A 22796-nucleotide genomic window follows, 5' to 3' on the forward strand; every position below is an offset into this window, starting at 1 on the left:
TGTCTTAAAATACACTAAGGGCTTAAGAGGGAAGTGAAAATTATTCTTTCAGAAAAGGGAAATGGCTAAACAGTTTTAGCTGAAACCTGCTAAAAACCATTTGCCCCTGGGCAGCCACAAAGCAGGAAAATATCACCAGAGAAGGAGAATGTTTTGAAAAGTTATCTGAATGAAAGAAAGAGAAAGTTATAATGGCACTCCTGACTTAACCTTACCAGCTACTGCTACTGGAGCTTACTATAATACTGTATCTTATCTGACCCAAATGCTAAGCCAAATAGTTTTTTTTCTCTGTTTCTTTATATTTTGCTGCTGGCTACAGATAAAATTGAGCATGTTTCATTCAAAGAATATTAGTGTCTAGATACTGATTGTTCATCCACTCATAGATACAAAAGAAATGGTAAAGGGTATTTGCTTCAATATAATGACTTCATCAAACAAATGGAACACAAGTAGCTCAGTATTGTGGAGACAAAAAGAGTTTTGATAAACCAAAGAACAGGAGGATAGGGATGACTATTCCACTTTCATGGAGCAAAACTGGTGATTCCTTTGATAAACAGCATCATAAAACAAAGCTGGGTCTTATTGAAATGTGTCTTGTCCCTGTAATTTTGTAAAAGATGGTGTCAATCTTTAGAGCTATTTTGCTTATATCCTTCAAAATAAAAGGATTCTTAATTAATAATTCATAAGCACAGCCACTCCAGTGGGTGTTCCTGCAGGCTACTCTGACTACCTTAGCAACCACCAGAGAATGCTAAGCAGAAACAGCAGTGACCCTTCTGGACATAAATAGGTTTTTTCTCATATCACTTGATAATATTTTTTTCTTTGGACTGTTAAATCCTTTGTCCTTTACTACCCAGGATGTCAGCTGGTCATCTCCACACTGCTGTAACGACTGAATGAGTGGAAATAGCACTGAGACATCTTCACTGCTCCATGCTGACAGGGCAGAGGCAGCCTGTATTGATCCCCACATCTAACTGGTAATAAGAATGTAAACTCAGCCTTGTGCTGCTTTCCATCAAAGCAGTGCAAGTCAGGCTTTCCTTTTGCACAGGCCTGCATTCATTTCTCCAGTTGTCAATAAGTCCTGATAGAGCTTTTAGAGACTTATCAATATTTAACTGCACTTATATTGACTCAGCAATTACACGGTAATTGATATAAGATTGATTATCATCATGTTAACATTTTAATGGTCAAAGAGTAATATAACTAACTGAACATGGTATTATTTTAGGCTTTTATTACCCTTTGTCCTTGTGTATTATTGTTCCTTGTCACCAGATTTTAAGTTTTACTTAATATTGTATTGCTCACCAAAAATAACTGAGGATATTGTTTATAGATTTATTCTTTGCCAGAATGAATTCTTATTTTTACAGCATATTGTTTTTATTATAATTAAAACATTCAAGTGGATCTCTTCAGAATATCTTGTTACTAGTTAAAACATATGAAAAGTGTGAGTACTGGCAAACAGTCAATTAATCCCCCTGTGTCACACATGAGGCAGTTAGCTAAAGGATAAGGCAACTAAAGTTATTTTATCAACTGCAGTGCTGTATCCAAGAGCTGGGTTTGATGAATGATGCTTTTCATTAATCAGTTTTATTGATTTCTTGCATGGAGAGCTCTGAGACCTAGCTGGAACTACAGCAGGTTTGAGCTCTGCCAGCTGTGGAGATATAAATATCAACTGAGAAAAATAACCAAAAAATAAAACCAGGAATGTGGAAAGATGGATTTTTTTTTCCCTGTGCAAGTGATTAATTCAGTCCTGTTGGTGCTGCTAACTCTTGGTTTCTGCTGGTATGTGAGGTGTAGTGCAGGTTGTGTGTGATCTGTTGTGTACAACAGCAGTGGGATGTGGGGGCAGGACCAGGTGCAGGACCAGGTTGGGATTTTACCTGTTAGACAGCAGCCAAAATCACACATACAGGGCTACTTCTACTTCTTCTTCTTCTTTTTGCTTGTTTGTTTGTTGTTTTTTTTTCAAACAGATAGCAAAATAAATGGAAATACCATAGAAAAATGAGAAGACAAATTAGATTGCAGGTGTTCAGAGACTGTTGCGCTAAACCATTTTCCACCCAGTCTTTTCTGAGATGATCAGAGATCAATTTAAGAAAATATAAGATTATATTTCTATATTTTTAGCTGTCTTTTGTCATGACTTACCTTGCTGGGGTACTTTCCAAGAACCCACTTCTGAAGTTTTTCTCAAGATACAGAGGCCAGTTGCTCTCACAAATAGACCTTGGGAGACTGAGTGTTAGATCTGGGCCTTAATCAAAGGGAAAAAAGAAAAAGGAATCTTCAAAGCGTGCCTCACTATGCAAACGAAGGGGTCTGTGATCTATTTCACTGCAGAGCCAACTTGTTCACCAGTAACAACTGAAAAACCATATTTTCTGCAATGAAGTGGACAGGTTTGAAGTTCTTGAAAGTTTGTGAATCCTGCTTTAAAAAGCTATCAGAAAGCTGTCACTTGCTGAGCTGCTCCATCAAAGATGGCAAACCTTACTCTTAAGCTCTGTCGTTGTAGGATTTGGTCAGACTTGTGACTATTAATGGATATATATTTTTGACTTCTTCTCCTGTTGCTTATCAACAACTGGAAATTTTGTAACTTTCAGGCATGAGCAGTCCTGCAGATATCTTTTTACAGAATCACAGGGACCTCAGGAGATCATCCAGTCCACCCCCCTGCCAAGGCAGGTCCCCTGGAGCAGGTGACACGGGAACGTGTCCAGGTAGAATTTGGATATCTCCAGTGAGTGAGTGCTCTGCCACCCTCAGCAGAAAAAAGGTCTTCATCACATTGAGGTGAAACTTCTTGCGTTTTAGTTTATGACCATGACAACTGGTCAGAATTTTATTTTATCAGTGTTAGAAGGAATGGAAGCTCTTCTAATGAAAAGAATTCTAATTAATTTTGTGCGTGCTCCTTTTTTCTTTCTCTCTCTCTTCCCTTTCAGCTATTCCCTTCTTCTTCCCAAAGCTGAGGTTCATTCTGGTATGGTATTTAGGGTGACATGGATAAAAATAAAATAGAAGGAAGTCCTTTAATATTAATACAGGTAGTTTTATTGGCATGTGGTGAGAAAAATAAATAATCAGAACCGTCACTAAATACTGAGGTTGCTTCTACTGTGTACAAAGATTCCTCAAGATACGCAGTTTCAACATACCCACCTTGTGTTTCAGCACAGCAGCTCAGACTAAGCATGGTCATTAACACTTGCCATCATTGACAGCCATATGATAAATATGCCTTCAGGATTCCCACTGCCATGTACAGAGTCCAACATGAAAGAGTTTATATGGTAACTTCTCATCAATCAATGAATGCCAGAACATGGAACCTCTCCCAGCTGCAGAATGGGATCTGATCCAAAAACAACCTGGTGGTCTCTGTGATCTTGCCCAGGTTTGTGTCAGGAGCTGTAGTACTGAACCTTAACTTGAGCCAAGTGACAAAACACCATCCTTATCAAATAATGTGAGAGGTTCCAGGAGCGCAGGAAGGCTTGAAAGGCAACAGAAAGCTTTCTTAAAGAGTCCAGGGAATTATTCCTGAAGGTTTGATAAAACTATTTTTTTTTAAATATTGGTTTAATCAGTATAGAAAGAGCCTCATACTAAGGCTGTATTTTGTTAAAAAAAAAAAAAAAAAATCAAACCATAGCTATTCTTACAGGACTGAAAAAAATAGGTCCTCCTCCCTCAGAAATAATCACTGTTAAGAAGCTGCTTTTGAAATTAATTTTATTTTTGTCTTGCATCTAGACTGATATTAGATGTGCATAAACACCCAGGAAACCCTTTTGTTCTGAACTTGTTGCAATTTTCAACTACTTTGCACAGTTTGTACATGACTAAACCAGACCTGGGCTTTCAGTGGATCATTTGACTCCCCTCATTTACTAGAAGTAAATTAGGACAGTCAGAAAAAGTCAATGTGCTGCCTCAGAAAAAGTTTCCCTGTTCAGGATTCCTCTGCATTCAGTCAATTTGGATAAGGAATATCAGGTGAAAAAGTTAATTCCTGCTCAGTCAGACTACTGATGGGGGAATAAATAAAACATTTTAAAAGGACAAGCCTGTTCACATATCTACACTTAATTTTAGAACTTCATGCTTTATTTAACCTTATTATACAGAGGTAGAAAATACTGAATTTCACATTAAATACTTAATTTCAATTAAAATATAATATCGGGGGGCGGGGGGGAATCTCAAACAAACACACTGCCTGTAAAAGAAAAAGAAAATAAACCAAGCAAAGACCTGACATGACAGAGTTTAACTCATCTTTTAGAGTCTCCTTTTCTAACTGTCCTGCATGAAACTGAGGAGCTGAATTTTTGGAGCCATCGGGTGTCACAGTTTTATTTGAGAGTAGAAGAGGCTGAAGCTGCCCTAAATTCCTCAAAATTATGTCTGAGATACCTCAAAATACATCCTTGGAGTTACTTGTCCCAGAGAAAAAAATTGGTCCTTAAGTTCTGGATCCTTGTTTGCTGTATGCATCCGGAGGCTCTTTGTTTCTGCCCTGACATCCACTGCACGCCTGGAGGAATGCATTTTATTTCTTTGTTTGCTTCTCTGTTTATTTATTTCTCATGAGCTTTGGGTGAGATTTGGGTTTATCTGTGTTCTTCCTGGCTGGCAGTCAGAGCCCAAAAGCAGCTGCTGAGCACCCATAGCTGTCTTCTCTCAGATATGTGCAGAGCCAAGGCAGGAATTCTGTCCAGCCTTTGATCCATCTCTTCTCATGCTGCTTCCTCCCACCTTTGTTTAAAATCTAGGTGCATTCCTAAATGGATTCTGTGATTATTAGCTGCTGCCAGAGATGGCAATAATATTTAATACTTCCCTTTAATTGAGGTTTTTTAATGAGGTTAGTGTTTGAACTAATGAAATTCTGATACATTATATACATCTCTCATACTGGTTACAATTCTGCACATTATATTTCTTTAAAAATTATCAGTGCATTGTTTCTATTTAGCTCCTTTAGAATTACTTCATTAACCAAAAAAACAAAAAAAGCCTTTAAATATAAAAGTAGCACTAGTAAAAGCTTATCAGTTCAAGTTGGTCAAGAGAAATTTTGACCTGCAGCTACACAAACACCTGTGTCAGACTGAGTCATGTATACACTTACTATATAAACTTATTACTATATGGCTCTGTGGAAGTAATGGTATTCAGAAAGCTTGAGAGACAAGGCAGTAAGGGCAGGACTGAACTTTTACAATGCCTCTCCTACTTTAGCTTCATCTCCTTTGGACAATAGTAAAAGAAAAAGGAAAAACCTTTAGATTCCCTGGCTCCAAATGTAGCCCAAACCCAATTCCTTCACTTCTGTGTAAGAGCAGGTCCAGAAACAGTTGTTTTGCATGACAAATTACACTGTTACAGCCACTCTTGTAATTAGTATGGAAGGTAGATATGTTAGAGTTAGGGGAGGGGAAATGTACAAAAGATTAATTGCAGTCTATTAAAATTCTAAATTCATCATCACTGGAATTTTTCATCATTTTATACCAGAGCAGAAAAACTTCAATGCATTCATTAAATGAATCCAGTTTGTGCTAATCTGCCATGCCAGCCTCATTCCAACTTGAGGGCCCAAATGTATTATAAAGCATAATTACTCCAGAGGTAAAACCTTAAGGAAGGCTTTGAGGGCAGTGTCTGTGAAACACAAATTGAAACTGCCATGGTTCATGTATAGACAGAGAACTTAATCTAGGAGAACCCATAAAAGCAAGACCTTCTTAAATTGCCCCAGGTATCAAAACAGAAGAAGTGTTATTAGAATGTCCATATTTCATAATGGTTTTGAACATTGCTCATTTTAAAATGGACTGAGAGACCTCCAAAGCAGTGAAGATTTCCATATGTTTTAAATTAAGCATTTTTAATGTCTTTAATATTGGCTAGCAATTGCCACAGTAGAGTTATTTTTTTAACATAATTATGTCTGCAAACATGCAGTATTTAGGTAGATTATTGTGAGTCTTTGTATCTCTCTTTTTCTCTGTTCAGTCGTATCATAGAATAGAAGAGATTTTTAATAATGTATTGTCAGCCACTGAAGTGTCATAGAAGAGGAGATGGTGTTTCTTCATCAGCCTTTTTCAGGATAGCAGTGTGACTTCTGAGAATACCACTCAGGGCCATTTAAATCAGTACATCATGTCTTTCTTTAAGGTAATCATTGAAGTCTTTTTCCAAAAAGTAACTTGATGAAGACAAGTGGGGTCAAAGCCGACAAAAACAAATCGTTCTTCACTACTGAGAATCCCATTTGGTAATGAAAAGTTCACTTCAAACCAGGATTTCTGTTCTGAGCTTTGAGAAATTTGTATTTGCTCAGTACAGGAGAACAAAAGTTAAGTGCAAAACAAACCTCTTCTCCCCTTCTTGTCTGACTACAACATTAAAAAAAAAAAAATCCCTGGCACTAACACTTCTTTACTTATCCATAATATCCATGGCTTAATTTATCCTAAAATTATTATGGCTTGATGATTAGCTAACTAGGAACACTCATCATAATTTCCACTGGCTGTTTGCAAAACATTACATCTGGGTAATTTAATGCAAGTTACTTTTGTGAACACTTGCTTAAAATAAAACGCACAGACAACATAAGCAGATGAGACATCTCACGACAGGGCTGGAAGGAACACTTTGTGTCTGACCAGGTAACTGCTGACAGGAACAAGCTAAAATCACAAGAAATGCATAATGGAGAGTCCTAATGTGCTAAAACATGCTATCTTTGTTTCTGTATAGAGTGTTCTCTCAGTAAACCTTTCCCCACGTTTTTGCCTGCTGGGATAGATGGTGGTTAAAATATTTTCTTCTATTTCATATGCATAAAATTACATGATGAGTCATTTTTTTTATAAACTTAAGTTTACTGTTAGTGTTTACCCTGTGTGACTCATGACCCAATGGGCCTTAAGTGCACTTAAGAAATGAGCGGAGGGTAATAATTATCCTGAAATCATTAGAATGGCTTTGCTATTTGTTCCAGTGCAGGTGCTGTCCAGTCATCTAATAATGACAAACATTTTAGAGATGAAATGGCTGAAAAATGGGGATGTCTTTGCCATTGCCCAGGGAGTGACTCGCATCCAGGATAATACCCCAGGAAGCATTTTGACAACCAGTTTTCATAGCTGGCCACAACCAATAGGACACAGTATTTCTTTCCATCTAATCCCATTCATTCTACCTCAGTTCTGGACCAGAATTCAATTCTCCAGCTCCGTTCTCTCCAATGTCCTGAAGGCTTTCTCCACCACTCTCTAACTGATAATTCACAGTGTCTCCATTCTAACTTAGGAAGAAAAACAACATCACTGCTTGCATTCATATTCCTTCTGCCCCTCTAAGGTCTGTGTTCACATCACAAGGCTGAGGGTGCCCAGGGGATGGCCTCTGCATGGGCAGAAAGGGTAAAAAGGAGAGGGCAGCAGTGTCATAAAGAGGTAAGGGAATACTGAGACAAGGAAGAGAAAGGAGGAATGAAAGAGAGGAGTGGTTAGTGGGCAGAAACCATAGAAAAAGAGGGGTCAAAAAGGTGAGGGACATAGTGATGAGAGACACTAGACAACTTTTTTTTTAATGTATAGAATAAAAAAGCACATTGAGTTGCAACTTTGAAACAAATTTTTAGTAGCAGTATTTATACAAATATATCCAAAACTTAAAAAGTGAACTCTGCAACAGGGACTATTTTTGGCACTATAGAGCCAAGACAAGCTGTGGGTGCTATAATATTAAACCAAATGAAACAAAAAAACAAACAAAAAAATCACTCTTACTCATATAGGATATATGGACATACTGAATGTTCATCATTTCAACACTGAGTACATTGTTCTGTAAATTTGACTTTTATGTCTGTATAAAAAAAAAATTCCACAAATTTTCAGTATGCAAAATTTGAATCTGATCAATTCAGAAGAAATAGATGCTGGTGTGTGGGAAACTGAGCTGGAAAACACAGATTTAAAGGATTTATGAAAGTTCTAAGTTTCTAAGAAACATCTTTTGATCTTTGAAGTTTTGCTGCTCTGTCAACATCATCCATAACTTTGACTGTCTGTTCTATTCTGAAATAGCTGGCTAAGTCATAAAACTATATAATAGAGATACTGTCCAAAGGTTACTTTAATCATGGATATTGACCCAACAGTAAAATGAGAATTGAAAGGTTTCTTAGGAATATATTTCTAATCTCAGGGTTTTCCTTCTCACAATAGCCATAGATTTTGCTAGAGGAAAGGGCATTCAACAGACCACTCTGCCTTGGAGGGGCCATAACCAAATCAGCCAGGAGTTGTTGTTGAATCACATCTGTTCTCTGGTTCCCCCAGAGGAGCAGGTTTTTTATTTCCCATGATTATCTGAGGCTGCAGTGAAAATAAAATAAAAAAATACTATTTTACTTCAAAGGGCTGGAAAGAAATGAAACACTTTTTCCAAGCAAATTTGGAAGGCTAGCTCTGTCATCACTGTCACTGACCCTTCCTTTCAAAGCTCTCTGCACTGCACTCCATTTTTGCATTGTCTAAACACATCTCAGTGAACTGAAACTGGTTCAAAGGACCTAAAAATCATGTATTATTTGCATTAAATTTTTGATTGTAAAAACCTCGACCAACATAGGTTTAAAATGACCACGTGTCTCTTTACATCTATAGAGAGAAAAAAAAAAAAGGTGATTGTACGTGGTAGAAAATAACTTGTAAATGTACTTGATTCCAAACCCATTCAGTCTCTAAGTGTTTTTCTGTGATAGTCAAATAGGCCCTCAAACTACCTTCCTAAAATTATGCCTAATTGCAAATGTTTATGCAGGAACTGACCTTACAAGTTAAAAGAGCTCAGTCCCCAGGCGTTCATCCAGTGTTTGCATTGCTTCCCCAATGCTTCTGATAAATAATACCTTTCCTAAGGCAGTGCCTATTTCCTTCATGTATTTTGTAGGCAGCTGCCATGTACCCACCGAGCTGCTGCATGGTTGATCTCCTGTGTGTCTATATTACCCTTCTCAACATTCTTCAGAAGTCAAATAACCCCAGAATTCCCTTTCCTGCTGTGCTTGGCGTGTTTTCTTGTGCCTGATGGTGAATGTGATGCTCTCTATGTCAGAGGCCAAGGGAGGCACCCCTGCACAGAGGCAGGGGCTGAAGGAGCAGTGCCTCCAGCCAGCTCTTTGAGAAGGGTCTAGACCACAGAGGAAAGTAGAGATTGTCAAGACTGGTGTGATTTTGTCGCCACTCACCAAAGAGAATCAGTACTTCAACCCTGGAAGAGATAATTATGAACCTTTTTGTGGAACTGCTCAGTAAATTAAGCTGTGATGTTCTCAGAAGAGACTAATGACAATAAGTCTGCTCCTTTCCTTGATTCTGCTCCTTAATGCTAGCAATGAGAGCATTCTGCAAGCCTTCCTCCAACACTCTGGATTTCACTTTTCCTATTATAGTCCCTGAAGAAAATGTATAGGCAATAGCACTGTTCCTAAATCCTTAGGGAATTGAACACTTGGAGTCAAGTGCAACTAGAGCATGATTATATAAATCTTGTAAGAATAGACTTTAATTCTCTGGATGAAAAAATAGACATTCTTTAATTACTTTTGCCTGCCTTTCTTCCCTTTAGATTTTCTATAAGTGGTGAATCGCAGATATGATAATGTTATCCTCCTTAGAAAATGATTGTTAGAATTTTAGAAGGAGGGATATGGCTGCTCCTTTGTAATTCTGCCCTTAGGGTAGTGAAAAAGTTGGACTGACTCAGAATTTGTCCATTTTAGTGTGTTCCATTTTTATCTCAAAGACGAGCTCTTGTTAAAGTACAAGAGCTGAAAACCTGTGACTATAATGTGTGAGCTACAGGTACAACCTAAAACTGAAGACAAAAGGAAAAGACAGAAGTTTCATGATGAGGCAAAATAATTGCTAAAATTGACAGTTGAACAAAAAGTTAAAGAAACCTCATTCAAGCATGCATGAGTGAATCTGTGTTGTTTTATTATTTCACTAATAAGAATAATAGTTGTCTAATAGGTGTCATAATGACTGAATTAATGTGTGGAGCATTAATGCCAGGTAGATTGAATATGGTATAAGACACATCTTCTTCTCTGACACATTAAATACAAGCTTTCCAGAGCAGTAAATGTCCTTTTTACCTGTCTGCTCAGGGTCTGACTGTGACTCAGCAGGCTGGGCTCAGCTGAATTAAGTAAATAACTACAGCAAACAGAACACAAGGTGCAGTAAAAACTTGGCTAAGGTAGAATGAAACGAAAGTAGCAGAGAGCAGTGTGGTGATCATGATGGGTAAAGGGATCACCACTATTATGAAAGTAATATAATATAATATAATATAATATAATATAATATAATAGCAGAATTACACTAATCAATGTGACAGAAGTTCCCAGCACAACCCAGCTCTGGCAGCAAATGCTGATTTGTTTTGCCTCTCAGGTTGCCTCTGAGCCCAGGTGTCCTGTTCAAACAGGGTGTCCATGTTCCCACTGGAAGCTACAGAAACTCATGTTCCAGCTGCACCATGGTGCTTGGCTTTGTTTTCCCTTAATTCCAAAATACTTTTGACAGCAATTTTCTTTTTTTTTTTTCCCTTGTTTTTTGGAGAAAAATAGAAAATGGCAGAAGAGCTCAGATATGGAGCTACACTTAGAGAATCATAAGTTCCCTGTTTGATACTTCAAAGTGCCTTCTTTCATATTAATCTGGGACAGAGTTTTTAAGGAAGTTTCAGAGAGTCTGTAATTTTATGTAGAATATTAAAATAATTGCTTTCTATAGCTGCTTGCATTTTAAGCCAATTTGCTGTCTAAAAAGCTACTATATATTTCAGTGCCATTTTTTTCAGCTACAACATTTTTCAGCACAAAAATTCTGTTTTTCAGGTCAGTGCAGACAGAATGCACTGAGTAAGAATCTGCCAATTTCCTTTCACGTTTGATCTTTGCTTCCTTGATCATTTCCGTAATCTCTATCACTTTGGCTGCCTGTGCCTCCACTTGTAGCATTAACCTTGATGTTTTGTAATAGATGTCTCACATGGCCTTTGCTCTTTCCTCTTCTCTCCCTTAATTTCCTTGGCTATCCACACTAGTGGTTTTCTTCCTTTATAGCCTATTTATTTCCCAGTGTTATGTTCTTTCCTTGGACTCCCATTTAATTAAAGCTGCACTGTCAACTTGAAAATCACATTTCCATCTGAAAATGTTGTGTCTTCTCCTGTTACAGGAAGCCCTTGAGATGACTCTGGCTAAAACTCGGGGTGGGCTGGGGGGGTGTGGGGTGTGTGCCTTGCCTTTTGTCATTCCACTTCACTTGTGCAGCATTCCAGCATTATTTCAGTCTGGCATTTCTGCTGCCTTAGACAGTTGTGCCACTGGCTGTTTGCAGGAAGAGGAGAAAAATAACCCTCCCAGCCTCCCAGCATTTCCCCTGTGGCTTTACAGGAATATGTGAGTCGGGATCAATCAGTACTGAATGAATTAAGGTGTATTAGTGTGATGGCTTAAAAGAAAATTAAACTCCAGGGGTCTTGCTCCCCCTGTTAGGGAAGGACCAGGAGGTTTATGGGCAGTTCTGGGATGTTTTCATTAGCATTTCATCACTTCTGAAACTACAGCCACTTCTGTTTGTTCTCTACTTTTCCCTGTCCTGTTATTATGGGCCAATCACAAACCAAACATGGCCCTCTCAAATAAACCAAATATCAAATAAAGAAAAGCTCTTTTTGTTCATAAGTACCCTCCACTAGGAGAGAAATAACTCCTGCTACACCAAAACTCTGTGTTCTGGGACAATATCTACTTTTTTAATTTCTAATTTTAAAAACTCACCCAAAAGAGCTCTACAGTACTGTTGTCACCCCTTACTTCAGCAGATACCCTTCTATTCACAGCAAACAAAAGATGATGTGTTGCATAGTTTAAGCCCATTTGAAAATAGACACTGAAAATAGTAACGTCTATGGATTATGGATATTGAGATATTTATGTGTTAGTGTAAAACAGAGAGATAAAATACAGAACAAAATTAGTAAATGTGATGGTGATTTATATGTTTGATTTATATCTTATGGCCTTCACAAGTTTGGTGGCTGGAAAGATTGACCACAGTAAAACTGTAATTGAGCTGCCCAAGTTCACAAGGGCTACTTTTTTGTTGTTGTTGCTCTTTTCCTTTTTTTAATCTTTTTTTAAGTACTTTGTAGTATTACTGGTGATAAATGCGCAGTGTTAGAGTTGTTGTAATAAAGATCACTTTGAAAGGGTGAGGCAGGGAAGGAGCACAGAATAAGGGGTTATCTCTGTATGAAAGGAAAAACATAATTTTCATAATAAAATTACAGGGGTTTCTTTTAAGGTTTTGTACCACTCACAATTTTCTTGCTAACATGCTCAGTCATGTAATTTCTTCTCTCTTTTACTCAAAGCTAATGAATTTAAAAAATTTCTACACAGGAGGGAAAGAGGGTTTCTGAGAACCCATTCCACTGAAAGTCCTGTACTGCACAGCCATGTTAGCCACTGTAACAATTCCCACGAAAGGGAAATTTCTCCACGCTAATATTATGATTTTAATTGCCTACATATTCAGTCAATTTGAACCATGTTTATCACTGTTTTTTCAGTAACTGCAATGACAGATTTTGGCAAAACACCTTTTTATCAAAGGAACTTGCACACTTGCTTCAATATAGAATGTTTTATTCCTTCTGGTAAAAGAATACATGCTGTCAGATCTCAGGGCTTTCTAAGTGTATTATACTCTATATTGAAAAATATTACAGTACCTAGAAGTGAATTTACTAAGCTCTGGAAAGCAATGGCTTGCTCAGTGTGTGGGTGAATTTCTTAATAAAGGTGATGGGTCAGGGTTAGATGTCTGTTTACCAGAGAGGGTTATCAGTGCTTTGCCTCATGCATTGTCACAGACCCCAGCTTTAGATCAGGGTGTTATTGCCTGGCAAGATTTCTGTTCCTAGTCTGAAAGTGCTCAGTCTCAAACATTTAAAAAGAAAAAAAAAATTAAAAGTACAAGCTTCTTTCTTGTTTAAACACATTTTTTTTATTTTCTATAAACCTGATATGCAAAATTCAATTTTACATAAATTTTAAAAATTATTCCTGAAATCTAGAATGCAGATGAACATATTAGGTTACCTTCTTGTTACATGGAGGTAGCCCTTTGAGGGCACCCACAGTGTCCCAAACCCAGGAACAATGTTTATGGGAGAGCTGTACCTGAACAAAGGCTCCACAGACTGCAGTGAATGTGTGATTTGGGCACCAGATGGAGCTTCCTTCCATCACATAAATGGAAACACTGGATCCCTCATGACTGGGACAAAGAATCAGAATTTAGTTTATTGACCACTTTATACAAATACTGTATTTTAACACATTATTTTTTCACATACATACATGAGTTGTTCCTCTGATTAAAATAAAATATATTTAATTAGCTGAAATTAGCTGTTGGGAGAAACATAGTGAAGGCTTTTAAGCCCTGGAAAGAGCAACAGTGGCTGAAGAGCTGATTTAAGTAAATGTCAAAATTAGAAAATATGTCTTTTCACATCCAAAAGTCCCTACATTTTATTCTAAAGATTGAAAGAAAAGGATTTTATTTGTGAGGGATTTTTCAGAGCACTCTGATGTCCTCCACAGTCCTGACACTACTTGACTTTCTGCAACCTCTTGGAAAGAAGTTACAAAGCAAAGGTTCCATTAGTTGTTTCAAAATCTCTGTGACAAACCTTTGGGACCAGTATTTCCTGAGACAAATGAAAAAAAATGATATTTTGAGGATGCTAAAGATTTTTGTTATTTAAATTCTCAGTGAAACCCTTACAACACCGGTGTTAAAATTCTGGTTTTCTTTGTGTTGCTGGTAAGAACTCAGAGGTGTTAGCTAGGAAGTGAAACAACTGGGGGAAATAAGAATAATTCCTTTTAGTAGAATAACTGTCTGAACAAACAGCATATCATTTTCTTAGTAAAGCTCACAGTAAAAGTGTCTTTTGGATATTCATTTTCTTATGGATGGTGTCATAAAGGTGCCAAAAGCAACTTTTTCCACTTGCAGTTGCCAAAGGGTTTGTGCCCTTTTCTGTCCAGGTCCCTCAGAATGGTTATCCATGGCTTTTTGTTCCCAGCTTAAATTACACTTACAGCATCTTGTAAGGTTTATTTTCCATTTTCAGTTCAGCAGCATTGCAGGCACAGAGCATATCACCATGTGTTAGAGAGTTCATGCACTGTTCCTGTATTCAGTGCAGGTTCTTGGTTTCAGTCTCTTCTTTGGATCTTTCAAATCTGTTCCTCTTGTCGTGCTCTGCCCTTGTAACTGAGATGAGCTGAGATAACCCTCTGCAGGTATTTTGGCAGTTGCAGGAAAGACAGTGTCATTGGCAGGGTATAATTCAGCATTTTCTTTTCTCTTGATCCTTGAAGATTATTGACCTGCAGAATACATAGCTCAGGCTATTAAATACACAGTGCACTTGAGATAGTGAGGTACAAAGGCAGTATTATGATTTTGCCTTCAGTCAAATTAAGTGGAATTTAAATCAGGGGAAACTTTGCAATTAAATTTGGCTTGCACAAGGATCAGTTTTGTCCAAGTCTACTAATAGGATTTTAATTTTTGATTGATCTGATTCTCCTTTCGCACAATATGGATGAAAGGAATTTTTCTAACTCTGTAGCTTAGCCTTTTTAACACTAACTGCTGGAAAACAGATGCACCTACACATACCCAATGACATGTTCAATTTTTTTCATTTCTCATGATAATGTAGAATAGGTAATGTGCTCTCTCTAAAATGCCTGCTACCTTAATGTGTAAGACAGACAAAAGTAAAATGGGTCTTATTCCTCTTTAAATTCACCAGAAAATTAATGTTGCCTATTGCTTTATATAGATTTGTGTGATGGTGACTTGGGTTAAATAGACTTCTCAGTTTTTCTATCCAAATTTAAGATGGGAACAATTCCTTGTAAGTCTCACTATCATTATAAAATCCTATTACAATATGATGGGGGGGGGGAACCCAAACAGAAACATTTACAACATTTACATGCAAGTCTACTTTAGTGATTGGCATCTTTATGGTATCCAGGTGCTCTGCATGTTTCTTTATGAGAATTGAATTACATGACCTGGAAGTTCAGAGTAAATGTTTAAGCTGTACTAGTCCTTGAAAAGCAGTAAGGTGGAGAAGATGTTGCAATACTTGTTAGTAAAACTATTTGGAAATTGAATTACAGATGCTCTCAGGGCCACATCCCATCTTTATATAATTTACAGAAGCAAGTTATCTCCCTGACCCTCAAACCTCCTGTACAACTGCTTCCTTGCTAAATAAAAACAACTAGATCATCTACTTTGACAGGCCAAAGCTGGAAATCAATTTTTGAGCCCAAGTCTAGCAATGTTCCTTGCTTATTATTGCAGGATCTCCTTTCCTGCTGCAGCTGGAGGAACTCAGCACTCCCTGGATGATGCTTACTGGAAGTGTGGGAGTGAGTGCCTTTGTGGGCTTGGTCTGTTTAGTGGTGCTTAACAGTCTCTGAAAACTTCAAAACGCAAAATTTGCTTTGAAATGGGTTATTTCACACCAGGTTTCCTTGTTACCCTTTCTGTAGTCCCTAACTTTGGAGAAACTTCAGTGAGTGCTCTGGAAGGGCACTGCAGCCTGCCCTTGAAGTGCATGGCTGGGAAGGACAGGCTGTCTCTGCCACGAGCTCACAGTGATACGGCTGTGCTGCCAATGTGCAGAGCAGATGTGAAATGTGCTGATACAAGCAGTTTTCTCTAGGTGCAGGTAGATTATTTCATTGAAAATACATGAAGTAAATGGGCAAAAACCATTATTTTGTCAGGACACTTCCCTATCAAAGGGCACCTGAAGAGGTCTCCTCTCTGCCTGGTTGTGACACCACAAAGTTGGACCCATTAACTCATTAGTTCATTTAACGAGGTGTTTAGCTAAAATTCTAGATATTTTGTGTTCCTGAAAGTAAGAATAAAAACATGGGATGGCATTAAGAACTATATTAATATTTCATGAAAAGAAAATGTCAAAATACCTAATACAGTGGTACGATAAGGGTTTTTACCAGATTTCCTTAATTATTTAACTACAGAAGAGTCCTGGTGTATCAAAAGATACTTAGTTTATTCCAGCCTCACTAATAGAGGGCTCATTATTTGAATGAGTTAACTACTCATTCTTGCAAATGAATGAGCTGTTAACTCATTTAACATTCAGTTAACTACTCCCTCTTGCAAAAATGCCAGAAAAGTAAATTTCTGTTAGGAAAGTTAAATATGCCAGGTTACGTAGGTGCATAGGTTACCTGGACCCTTCATCTCACAAACTTCCAAGATAGAAGTAATCCTTTCATCTTCTGAGCAAGTCTCAAGGCTCTCTTTTTTTAATCCTGTACTACATTTTTGTCTGCTTTTATATATATATATACTGAATCTCCTTGCTAAATCTATTTTATATTTATTAGGTGCTAGAGATGTCCCTTCAACCTTACTGACAGCAAAGGCTCTAGTGAAGTATTTTTTATATAAAAAGAAGATGATTTCCCAGGGTATGCACAGGGTCATTACTAATGGCAAGGAAAAGATTTTGAACCTGATCTTGGCCAAATGACAGAAGAGATCAGTGAAAGATCACATAAGGATGTCACAGAAAGTGGGACAGGACAGTAGAATGGAAATACATATTGGCTGAATGCAAGCCTTTTGTGCCTAGGAGCTGATATCTCATTCAGATACTTTAATTAAATGCATTGATGTTTATTTATTACCTTCTGGTAAATTATGAAGGTTTTCTATATTTTATTCTGCCTCTTTCACATTAACAATACTGCTTGTCCTGCACCAAAGAATGGCAGCTAGTGAAGAACACACCACCCACATCACTCAGTTTGGCCAAGAAGCATCTGATGAGCCCTTATTGTGTTTGAGAAGCTGTGCAATTTCTAGCCCAGTGCTGATGAGATTGAGATGGTGCAGCATCCTAAACAGTGCCAGTGATGATAACATACAAGTAAAAATAACAGGAGGTGTTAGACCATCTTGGCAAAATTACAGCTTTGGAATATCACTTTGACTATGAGCAATTGCATCATAATCTGTATTTGTGTTGTTCTGCACTGCCTCCTGGATCCCTTACCTTTGTGCAGAGCAGGTGTACAATTGCCCTGGGTTGGTGGGTCCATGGGTCAGGACTCAAGCACAGGAAGGGCAGTGACTGAGCTGGTGGAGTGAACAGAGTCCATGGGTTATAGTTAACATTTATTGTCCCCATGGAACTCCCTTTCCTTTTCCTTATACAGTCACTGCTTAGGGTGATGGGGTCCAAATGCCTGGGTGCCAAAGCTGAGAAAGTTCCTAATTCTTTCTAACCATGTGCTTCAGGTGTTTTTGACTTTTGTGATTTACTTTTTCCTTATTTTTGATGCAAGGTTTTTGATGCTGAGTTTTTTTTTTTTTTTTGATGCTGAGTTTTTTCCAGTACTGGGTCCAAAAGAAGAAAAATAATGGAAATTTGTACAATGTCTTCGCATCACCTTTTCCTTTGAACATAATTCCCAATATATTTTGTTAGATAAATTATCAAATATACTTGTGATTTCCTTAAAAATGTACTCTTTCTTTCTATAATGCTAATTAAATGTCTGGTGAAAGCAATGGACAAGCAATGCTGGGTAAATTCATCTTGGCCTTACTCTCACCTTACCTTCAAACTGACTCCAAAATCTGTGGTTTGAAGGGCCAAAGAGGTGCTAAATCAGTACTAAGCTTAAACAAGAGAGCAATAGCTCATGATATCATCTAAAGAGGAAAAGGTAGCAGAAATGAGTAATAGAGCTAAGTATGAATTGTGAAAATTAGGATGCTTTGCTTAATTTTAAAAGTTCCAAAAACTAGAAAGGGTTTGGTACAGAATACATCCATTACAAGGAGTTGTAAAAGTACCTCAGGTGGGCTATATTGAAATAAAATGCATGTAAGACCTGACTTTTCTCCAAATAATTTTATCTGAAAGGTCCTATAAAGCTTTTTATTTCCAGATAATTGAAAAATCACACTTGGTATGTGAGTTCAAAATACTGTCTCATCATCTCCTGTGATGAAGATCAGCATAGCATCCCAATGATTTTTGTTTGTTTCTGTATTTTCTGATCAATTATTGAGCCTTTCCTGCTTTCTATTATTGTAGTTATTCTGAAATTCTAGAATTTGCATCCGCAAGTTTTATTCAGCTTTGTGTATTTTTAAAAAGGTAGTTTACATCTTCATGAAAATTATCTATCAGCATTGAAAATGGAAGGAGCAAGAATGTCTTGTCAGTGAGCTGCTAATTGCATGGATCTTTCCAGATTTTACTGCAATGTCTGGTGCAGTCACCAGTGATCCTGTGTCAGCCTGAACCTAGCCTTAGATTTTTATTTAGGGAATTAGATGTATTAATAACTCAGAGAGGTCTGGGTCTCCAAACCAATGTTCCTCATTTCCCTTACCTGTCAACTGGTGCTGTTTTTCATCTTGCATCTCCTTATTTCTTTAATTCCATGTGCAACAGTATTTTAATTATACAACTGATTTTCCAGGACAGGTGTGAAATTTTTTTCCAGAGCTACTCAAAAATCATCAGAAAGATGGGAGGGGAAAGTTATTTTTGAACATTTGGAAAATAAAAAATACCTTCTTCTTTCTCCCTTATGAGAAGAAGGGGTTAAAGCATTTTCTAATTGACAACACAAATAAAGAATGTATGCTTTAAAGGAAAACAAATTAAACTAAGAATTTTCAGTTTACTATAGGTTGGAGAAAATTAATATAATTATTGATGAGCTCAAATTGCCACTTAGAGTGTCACTGGCTATTTTTAGGAATATGAACCTCGGACCCCTCCTAATCAGTTGAAAAAAAAAAAAAAAGACAGCATTTTTGGGGCCACATGTCTACAAGAGTATATTTTTTTCTGTCGTTCACATCCATTTCACCTTGTCTCTGTTAGAAGTTTAATATGCAGGCAGGTTAAGAGCAATATTCTGCGGTACATGAGGACTTTTTTAATGCTTTCCATGCACACTCACCTAGAGTAGCTACTACAGGAGATATCTTTTCACATGCATTTGTTAAGAGAGTTTAAGTGACCAAAAAAGAAAGTGAAGTACAGTTAATACAATTTTGATTGTTTTTATTACTTGGGGTTAGTCAGCTGGAAAACTGGCTGTCTTAAATTATTTTGCTATTTAAATGTATCAGCATCTGAAAAATCTCTGTGGAATATAGCTTTTATTTAACTGAAAAGGCATCATCTGACTGAGAACTGTCATATTGCCTAGTAATTGGTTAGTAATCTTCCGAGGTGCAGTTTCAAAGTTCACTGACAGTAAAAGGTGGGATCTGGGCAGCAAAAAGGAATTACTGCGTGTTGGTGCTGCCTGCTATGAGACCCTGGTAGTACTTCCCATCCCTACAATGTGCAGAGCACTGGAGGGTGGGAGAACTCGGCAGAGATTTTTCTCAGTAGCAAATGTCATTAGCTTTGAGACACTGGGCTGACCATGAGCTGATAGATGTGCAGGGATTGCTGAGGGGATTTCTAGCAGAGAGGGCATCTGGGGAGGTTGTTCAAACTGCACTAGTGCCCAGTGCCTTAATTTCTGGCATTGCAACAACCCCTGGAAACACTCAAGGTTAGTGTTGTGGTAATAGTGGAGACTGTGCTTGGTGAGGAGCACAACAATGGATGCAACCACCAACCTCAGAATCTTTTCTCAATGAGTACATTTCTCCCTAACAGAGAAAAAAGGCTGTAAATTCACACAGGGAGGTGGGACCTGCCTCCTCTCCAACCTGTGGCAAAGCACAGCTTGAGCTGCTCTGGAACTCAGGGGCTGTTTCTCACAGTAGCTGTGAAAGCATGAACTGATGTCAGCCCATTTGGCTCCATTCCATCCTAATATTGACCTGCATGAAAGTACACTGCTGTCAAGTAACTTACCTCAGGATGAGAGTAGAATTAGATCACAGTCATGTCCCTGGTCTGCAAACTGCTGCTCTTTTTTCTCCTTTTTTATTTTGTCTGCTTAGAAAGAGAGGGGAATGGCCTGCTTTCTCACTGTTGCATCTTATATGTTCAAATGGACTTTTGCTGAGGTGATGCCCAAATTCCCCATAAATTATCACTTTTTCCTTGGAAAAGGTCTCATTATGAGCACCTCAGGATTCATATTTAACTGGAAAAAAACCTCTCTCCTCTGCAGTGGAAATTCTGTGGTGCAGCCCCTCAGCCTAGGATTAAAAATCTCCTGAGTAGGAAGCAAATTATATATTTATTCCCTCATTTTCATTGGGTGAAACCCCACTCTTTGTATCATATCAGGCCTGAGTGATGCTGTGTCACATCCTAGGCAGGGCAGTGTTCTGCTTCCTTTGCTCTGTGGCTGATGTCATGGCAAGACTGCTATAAAATATGAGTGGGTAATAGCAATATCACCTCCGGCTGCCTCAAGAGACCAGCTGCTTTATTCATGAGTCTTTGTATCTAAAGGAGGGTGCTGAACCAGAAATAAAATAGGTAGCTGTCAGATAGGAAAATGGGGTTAGTCTTGGTTTATTCTGTCAAGAAAAGGAAAAACAAAGAAGACCCAAACAAACCCCAAACTCAAGCCAGTGATTTTCTGTAAAACTGCTTGTGCAGAGTATCTTTTAAATACAATGTGTATTTCTATTCAACACTGTTGCCTGGTCAAATGCTGCTGTTTTCACATTTGACTGCAGAAGTACTCCTCAACCCTTATCCACTCATTGTCCTTTAAAGAAAGCTATGTTTCTGGAGACAATCTTTTTTTAAGGACAAAAATCCTCCTTGATCTGTCATTGTAGGTGGAGTTAAGAAAAAGCTCAGCTTTATTAAGTGCTGTGAGAAAACCTCTATGTCCCTCGCAAGATTTAGACAAGTGCACATGCAATTCCTTTGCCTACTTCTAAATGTATTAAACAGGAAATAAATGAAAAATCTAAATGCTAAACTTCATGTCATTTTTGTCCAGCAAAAAAAATAATTAAATAGTAGGTTACATCAATACAATATTGCCTGTGTCAGTGAGACTTTATAACAGATGCTGTTGTAACATATAATATGTGCAATAGATCAGAAATGTATAATAGATCATATATTTTCACTGAGAGACGTGTGAGATAGCTGTCCATTAACAGATAATTTAAGCTGACTCCAGAAAACACTCAGTCTTCTGTGGATATCTTCTTTTACTGGCAGTTTTGCCTGCATTTTCATTGCTTGCAATGGCCATTTAACTGAAGAAATGCAACTCCCAGCATGAAAGGATTATTTTGCTAATCTTCCTTAAAGCTTCCCCCCGAGTATTCTATCAATATGAGGTTGTTGGTAGGAGACAACATAAACTTAAAATAAATCCTGTTTTTTGGAACTGTGATTTGAAGTTGCACAGCATTCCACAGTCATGTGGAAGGGTATTTTGTAGAATGCTTGTTATTCATTCTTTCATTCTGCTGCCTCTTAAATCTAAGACCCAATAGGAATAATGTTTTCCTGTAGCTGCCCTGCCAAATATGGCTTTTATTACAGGAGATTCACACAATTTTCAAATCCAATTAGACTCCTGGCACCCTGCTGAGGCATACATTAAAATTTAGCAAATGAATCTTATGGAATGACCTGCTTCTTCTGCTGTAGTAGTTCTTCGTTTTAGTAAAGGATTCTTCAACCTGAAATTTATTTTTTCTGTTTTTCCGCAGTGGGTTCTTTTAGCAAAGGAAAAATATGGAAACACAGAAAATTTATTCAGGGGCAGTGCTGTAAATGGGACAGTATGTTCCATCTGAGATAAGAGATGGCTCACTGGTTAATAAAAGATAAAACCATTTCCAGGGCCCTGAACTAACTGCAAGAGAACCCAAAAGGAAAATATTTTTTTCTGTGTAGGCTTTTTAGAAAAGCAAAATGAAACAAAAAAACCCCACCACCCCTCCACCTCCATCTTACATGTGCATTGGAAATATGTCTCATTAACTAGATGAATCTACCATCAAAAGGTACAGTGCAATGTGAATTCACCAAGAAAAAAGATTTACTGAAATTCTCCTTAGTGAAAGAGATCCTGGCAGAACCACAGATCATTACAGAGTTGGACCTGACAGATTCTTGCTGTTTGACTGGTCCTAAATTTGGGTAAGTGAGAGAAAATTTTGCCTAGCACATCAGAATATGAACTAACACACTAAATATTTTATTCTGTGCTAAATTAAATATTACAGGTTTTAATTCATCTTCATCAAGCATCCTTATTGAAAACAAAAAAGGCACAATTCAGTAGAGCAGTAGGGGAGAGGCATAATAATTATAGCACAAATAAGCAGAGCATGTGACTCTATTAAAATTTATTATTAAGCTATTCTTTGCAAAATCTGTCTTGGCTTTGGAGGTGCTTTGCCATAATAAAGTGTTCTAGCCAAGACCCTGGGGTTTTGGATCCATTAATCCTGCAAAGCCAGTCCTGGTAAGTGGGAGGGGCTGTGTGGCAGCATGAAGCCTCTTGACGCTTCATTTTCCATCATTTGAAGAGCAAACTGCCCCAGGCCACAGATCAGGGGAGCCTGCACCGTCCTGCATCCCCCTCC

This window comes from Cinclus cinclus, chromosome 8, assembly GCF_963662255.1.
Source record: "Cinclus cinclus chromosome 8, bCinCin1.1, whole genome shotgun sequence".
NCBI classification, from domain to species: domain Eukaryota; kingdom Metazoa; phylum Chordata; class Aves; order Passeriformes; family Cinclidae; genus Cinclus; species Cinclus cinclus.